The sequence below is a fragment of the Pteropus vampyrus genome, unplaced genomic scaffold, assembly GCF_000151845.1.
Source record: "Pteropus vampyrus isolate Shadow unplaced genomic scaffold, Pvam_2.0 Scaffold31, whole genome shotgun sequence".
In the NCBI taxonomy this organism is placed as follows: domain Eukaryota; kingdom Metazoa; phylum Chordata; class Mammalia; order Chiroptera; family Pteropodidae; genus Pteropus; species Pteropus vampyrus.
In genome coordinates, this window is record NW_011888812.1 from 10,972,352 (window position 1) to 10,979,917 (window position 7,566).

The following is a 7,566-nucleotide window of genomic DNA, read 5'->3' on the forward strand; positions in this document are numbered from 1 at the left end:
CACGGTTCTCTTGCTTTGAGCTTTTCCAGGAATAGGACTGGTTTGTTCTGATCTAATCATATGGTTTATCTCAGGCCCTGTTCAGCAAATGTTTAGGGGTACAGCTGCCTGGGGCGGGGGAAGATGTCACCTGGAGAGGACAGAGTCTGAGATTCAGGATATAAAGCAAAATCTGCCCTCAGGGATGGAATGTGTGATCTCACTGTCTGATAGGCCTCAAACTAGCTGAGCTCATTGCCATGTACTTGGTAGTAAATCATTGCCAGTAAGAAGATAAAAGGGATCATCACCTCAAAGAATGTCAGAGTGAGAAGGGACTTAGGGACATTAGGCTAGGGAAGACAAATGGGTTCATTTGTGTTCATCTTCAGGTGCTCGGGCCCTTGTGGCTGCTGGGGGCCTGCATAGAAAGGATTCTCAGACCACAGGGATGGCGTACTCAGCGGGACAGAGTGCTGGGATCAATGAGTGATGGAGGGGGTGGCACACGTGCTGTTTATCTGCTCTCGTTGGTTCCAGCTGATGAAACTGAGGCCTACGACCTTGCTCACTGGAGGCTCACCCAGCAAGTCATAGAACCACAAACATCTCCTTTGCAAAGGGATCTTTTAAGAGTGTGTCTGATTCTTTAGTTTCATTCCCGAGAAAGTGGTTTTCGCTCGACTGTCTTCAGCGAGGAGGAACTCGCTAACTCAGAAGGCAGCATGTTCTGGCTTTGGGCCTCTCCCAGTGCGTTTGTGCACCATCGAGGGGGAGAAAGCCTTAGAGCCCCTAGAGGTGGGCTCTTCTCAACCGTGGCTGCCCTTGGGAAGCTTTTAGAAAATACTGATTGGAGGCCCCCACTCCTGACCAGTGGCACACACCAGCCCCGGCACTGCTGTTTCTGTGGTAATTTTCCCAAACTCCTCATGTGAGGTTAATGTGTAGCCAGAGTTGAGAACCACTGAGACCAAATCCTTTTTTGGAAACAGGCCCAGAAAGGGCCTGATTGTCCAGGGTTATGTGGCATTAGTGGCACGAAGAGAAGGAAAACCCTTTGTGAAGTATCAGCTGTACAGCGGGCTCTTTTGCCTTCATGCCGAGTCTCTTCTGGTCCCACGGAGCTGTTATTCCAATGGCTGCAGACCCTTTGTGCTTTTATATTGCACTTAGGTAAACTCACAACATGACCTACAGGACCCTGAACCTCACATCGGATCACCAGACCCCCTCCTGTCGACTCCATCCAGTCCAGCTGCCCCTTTTACAGAAGGGCGGACCCTGGCACCACCCCGCTTTCCCCTGGGGGCTCTTTCTGCGTGTTCTCTCCCATTTCCTCCTGGCTCCTCCTCAGGTCTTAATTTGTCCTTGCCCACACTCTTACCCCATTATCCTGTTCATTTCCTCTGTTCTCATCACCACCTGAAACCGATTAGTTTACTGTTTGTTTCCCCATCCGCAGGAGGTAGGGACCCTGTCTGTCTGCTTCCCTGCTCCATCCCTCATGCCTTGGCCATGTTTGTTGAATGGCTGAGTTGAAAGAACCACCACGACACGGAGCTGGTATTATCCCCAAGTTACAGGCGACTGGAATTCTGGTTTACTGCCTCTCAGTCCCTTGTTATTTTCAAGTATCTCATAATATTTTAACTTTCTGCCATGACAGCCCTAAATGTATAAGTGTGTTTTGAGGTGGGGGCGGGGGTGCCACGGTCATCCTTGGGGATGGGGCTTAGCTGGCTCTAGTGAAAAGAGCACAGATTTTGAAGTCCTTCGGACTTGAGTTGGAATCTTAGCACTGGTCTTACTAGCTGTGTGATCTTGGGACATCACTGACTGTCTCTGAGGGCCCAGGTTTTCTTGCCTGCAAGATGGAATCACAGTGCTAACAGCTGTTACTGACCGAATGCTCTCTGCGTGCCAGGCACCACGCGAAGTGCTCTGCGTGTTTCAGCCGAGTGGATCCTCATGCCCGCCTAATGAGGCGCTTCTCTTCTTGGCCTCATTTTACAGCAGAGGAAGACGAGATACAGAGAGCTCAAGCAACCAGCCTGAGAGGTCACATGGCCGATCAAGCGAGGAAACAGGGTTCAAGCTTCCAGCAGCTTGGTTCTAGAGTCGGGGTGTTAGGAATTTATGCAATCATGCCCACGTGGCCCCAGAACAGGTGATGGTGAAGAGATAGATACTCAGTACAAGTTGGTTCTAACCCTCCTTCACCCTTGACCTTTACTCACAGTGACATTTAAGTTTTCTTACTGTTTTGTTCTCAAGTTGGTGACAAAAGTACTGATTTCCTGTCTGCTGGAGGCTCTGACTTCCAGATAGCTTCCCAGGACCTGACCTCAGGGAGAGCACCTTGCAGGCCCCAGGCGTGTGCTCTGTGTTGGGAATGCAGATGAAGGAGTGCAATTTCCCACTTAAAAAAACCAAACTACTGCCTCACATATCTATTAAATGTCTACTTTATGCCAGAATTGTGACTACGACCAGTAAAAAAAATTAAAACAATAGTTCTTGCTCCTGTCACGCCAACTTATCAGCCCTTCATTTACCAGCCTGCTTAACTGGACTCTTAGTTGCGATAATTTTAATTGTCGATGTGGATTTGCGAAGGTGACCTGGGTTGGGTGTCACCTTGCTAAGGCATTTTTCCTGGAGGATTCGTTTGCCCTGTTTTGATAGGCGGAAGTATGAACAACCAAAGCCACATTTCAAGTGACTGTTTTATTTTGGGGTGGGCAGGATTCGGTGTTGATGTGAAACAGAGAGACTTCAAAATGAATTCGGTATTTAAAAAAAATTTTTTTTCCTAATTATGTAGGAGTGGTATAACAACACTAAAAGAAATTTAGAAACTAGAGAAAGGAAAAAAAAAAAAAGGCCCCAAATCTCCCTCATCACAGAACTATTATAATTTTAAAGTAGTTACAGCTACAATTTTTTTTTTCCAGGTGGCTTCTTACTTAAAATAATTGTGATTACAGAACAGGAACAGTTTTAGACCCTTTAATGCCAAAAGGCTAAATAAAGAAAACATTTTTTTTCCATGGTGGTACATGGATGATATAACCACAGTTTTTAGTAACTGCAGGATACTGCATGTGGTGGATGTACTGTAATTCACTTAACTTTTTTTTTATTTAGAAATTTAAGCAGTAGTCAGTTTTTCACTGTTATAAGTAGTACAGGGATGAATGTCTGCACGCAGGTAGCTTTTCCTGTGAAACAGATACGACTTCTTCTGGGTTAATTTTTAGGCATTTTTAGATTCTTTGACACCACTTGCCAGATGACTTTCCAAAAGGGGTATTGTTTAATTGTCTAGAATGTATGAGACTGCCTGTTTCATTATGCCCACACTGGCACTGGTTGTTATCATTTTTTGAAAACAGATTTTTGAATTTAATATTTGCATTTGCAGACATGCCACCTGTGTTGTGTGGTGGCTGCTTCACACCACTTTTTGACCGTGTGCCACTCATGTAGATGCTGTTTTGTGTGGTCTTTTAAAAAATTCATTAAATTTTTTTTTTTATGCTCTGGAGAATGTCAAGTCACTGTCTGTGTTTTCTACTGCAATCTGCATTTTTCTGGTGGTACCTAGAAAAATTCTAAGTGTGGCCAGAAACCAACTAGGTCTGGTTGTATATTACCTGACCACAGAGATAATTAGATGTGTTCATTTTTTAGGGCTAATTTTAATGGTACCTGCTCTCCAATATCTAGCTTGAAATTATATGATGGTGGGATGGGCATTTGTGGAATGAAATAGTACTGAGTGCCTACCAGATAGCTGGACTTTGTGATTATGTCTTAAAAGTGGCAGCGCGTACTAGCACAGTGGGAAGAGAAGTTGAGTTCAAATTCCAGCCTTGCCCCTTGCATCTCGGCCTTGATCAGGTTTCTCTCCTCTTCCCTCCCTACCCTTCCTCCACCAGCTGCCTTTGTTTCCCCACCTGTAAATCTGTCTGGTGGTGTCTGTGGAGGTCAGGATTAAGAACATTGTGTTAATAAGGATTTAGCCCACAGGAAGTCTGTGGGATCCTGCTGTTGGTATTGACATAACAGTGGTTTCAGGGGTGGGGACAGGAGAGGAGGAAAATAGGCCAGCCCAGATATCTTTCTTGTAGGAGATTCCATTTTAGCTGGAGAGATTAGATGGGCTGGCCGGAGACAGTTTCAAGTCACAGACAATACAGACTTCCAGGTAATAGACAGGAGTCAGGCCAAGCGTGTACCCTTGGTTGCTGTTTGGGGATGAATTTTGGGAGGCCAGGCCCCCAGTGGGGAAGACTCCTTCCTGTACAGTGAGAGGTCACGCCTGGCAGATTCAGAGTGTCTGTGGCAGGTTGGCTGGGGACTTGAAGGTCTTGGATGTCTGCAGGATTTAGTTTTTGTCTTGTAGAGAATGAAGTATCATGGGAGGATTTTCTTTTCAGATTGTAATGATTGATCATTTTATTTTTTATTTACTTTTTTGATAGCAATTAAAAAAAAACAACTTTATTGTGATATAAGGCACATACCATAACATTTACCCTTTAAAGTGTACAATTCAGTTGTTTCTATATTCAGAATTGTGCAACCATCACCATTATCTAGCTTCAGAATTTTTTCGTTACCTCAAAAATAAACCCTATATTCATTAGCAGTCATTTCCTACTCCATCCCCACCTCCCAGCTCCTGTCTATTCTATATAGTTCATATAAGCGGAATCATACAAAATTTGCCCTTTCGTATCTGGCTTATTTCACTTAGCATAATGTTTTCAAGGTCCATCCTTACTGGAGCTTATAGCGACACTTTCTTATGACTAAATAATATTCCATCATAGGGATGTACCATGTTTTATTTCTCCTTTCATGAGCTGATAGACATTTGAGTTAATTCCACTTTTTGGCTATTACGAATAATGCTTCTGTGAACATTTGCATACGGATTTTTGCGTGGACGTTTATTTTCAATGTGGGAGGATTTCGGACTGAGGGGTGGTGTTTGGAGTCTTTGAGCAGGCGCTATGCAGATGCCTGTGTGCATCTCTGCACTTCCCAGGCCAGTCCAGGGTAAGCATGATGTGCTCCCTTTCTTTCAAATGACCCTGTGAGGCAGGGTCTCTTATTATCTCTCTTTTATAAATGAATATTAAGTCAGCTGCATGGTTAGAAAATGGTAGATCCCAGCTCTGTCCAGCATCTGAGCCAGCCAGGATGCCACCTGCCCTGGGTAGAACAGGTGATTACGGTGGCCTGGCCAGGAGGGGCCAAGAGGGTGAGTGCTATAGAGCTGCAGTAAGCTGCATGGAATGCGTGCGTGTGTGTGTGTGTGCGCGCGCTTGCTTGCTTGCTTGCTTGCTTGCTTGCCGGTGTTAGTGGGGCATGGGGTGAGGGGAGGTGTTTCAGAGGCAGCATCAGCAAGACCTGGTGTTTAGATGTGACATAGAAAGAACACTGACTTGGAGTTATGAGAGTGGGTTGGATTCTTGGCACGACTTTTTTGACCTTAGGCTGATCTTATCTCCTTTGAGCCTCCTCTTCCTCATGTGGAATGTGGAGCTCTTCTCCTGGCCCCCTGCATCCCTCAAGGCTGGTGTGAATGTTGGGGGTCTGGGAAAGAGGGAGAAGCTGAGGGGAGAGAGGAGAAGAAAGAGGGGGCAGAACCTGCTAGAATGAATAGGCAGAGAGACGATGACCTAGGAGGCGCGGTGTGTGGGGGTGGGGGACATACAGCAGGTGCAGACAGGTTCTGGGGAAGGTGTGAGCCAGCTGGTCAGGGAGGACATCCCTGTCCGTTTTGGGAGTCCTGAACCCTGTGAAAGCTCCTACCCAGAGGCTAATGAGCTGATTATAATCCAGAGACTATTGATTGTTCCTAGTATTTGAATTTGAGCCTTTGTTTCTGGGAAGAGTCTGTATTGACAAACCCACAGCATCAGCAGCCTCCCCCAGCACATCCCTCCCTCCTTCAGCCAGGCATCACCTTAAAGCCAGCGAGGCCTTCCTGGGTCCTAGAGGTCATTCGGGTGGCCCCTTTTATCTGGGCTTGTCTCTGTTCAAGTGTCAGGGCTGACTGTCCCCTTTATCACTGACGTGCAGCTTGCCTGGGTTTTGTAAAAAGCTCGTCATTACCAGTTAGAAAATAAAGACAGAAAGCTCCCCTTTGGAGCTGGCGTCGCAATGACTTGCTCTTGTTCTGACTCCAGTATTTTGCTGGGTTGTTATGAATCAGTCACTTAATTTTTTTTTTTTTAAAGTATGACAAGCACATTTGTCTTAATATGAGAAGGCAGGCTTATAAGATGTAAGTTAGATGATTTTTTCTTAGACTGAGTCAGAATCCTGCACCTACCCGCCATCAGAGAGTGATCTGATATGTTCTCCTTCGTCCTGAGTACGAGGACATAAGGGAGCGTCGGTGTGAGAGCCTTCTTCCGTGTGTTTCTGTTCTCTTGCCTACAGGTAGCAGCTGTTGGTTGGGGGCTGTGCTTATCAGTTTTCATGATGAAGCACAGTCACTGTTCATTTAAAAATTGGTCAGGCCCCAAGGGTCTCATTCAGAGAAGAAAGGGACTTTAAGGATCATCTAGTCCAAACCATTCACTTTGCAGGTGTTGCAACTGAGGCCCAGAGAAGGGAAGTAACTTGCCCAAGACCACACAGCTAGCCACAGAGGGAGCCCACCTTCCTGGTTCTGCCAGACACTGAAGTTCCAATAGTGAGCACATAGGGTTCTCAGGGAACATACCTATCTTTGACCTGTTTCTAATGAAATCGGTTTTCTGGAGGTTGAATTCTGACGTGTTCCTAGTGATCTGCTGTTGGGAAGTCCATTCCTTTTGGGGAATAGTTGAAGTTGGCTACTGGATTCTGGCATGTCTGCCGTTTTTGGCCATCCGAGGGGAGAGTGACCACGCCTGGGTCCTGGAGGTGTTGGCTGCTAGATGGCTCTCCCCTGCCCCCCCGCCAACCCATTTATTGCATTTATAGCCAATAGAGAAACCAACCCAGTAAACAAATGAACTTTTATGGTTGGCAAAACTGGGAGGCTGAGTTTGGGAGGCGGGTCAAGGATAAAAGGGTAGGGTTCCTCCTATAATAAAACTTGCTGATACGACGTTGAAAGTCATTGTCTTACTCATCCTCATCCAAGATAAGTCACACAATGGTTGATATCGGGGGTGCAGAGTTTCCCTACCGTGAGAACACAGTGAGATGAACTTTGTGTGGGCTGGTTGGTTCAAAGAAAAACAAGAATGGTCAGGAAACAACCTAGATGTTAAGCAGAATGTGTGTGGCGTGTGCATGTGTGTGTGTGCGTGTGTGTGTGTGTGTGTGTGTATGTGTGTCACTGAAATCATGGACGACCACGCAGCCTTTACAGATGCTTTGAAAGAACACTTAACGATGTGGGGAAATGTTCATAACAGACCAAAGGTATAAACCCAATTGCGTAAAACAATCAGACTTCAGACTCAAAAGTGTGTTTTGAATGGATGCGTGAGTACACTCAGAGTGTGTTTAGAAGCAAGCTAGGCCAGAGCTCTGCCACAGAATTGCCGTGGGACCTCGGGCAAGTCACTAGACCTT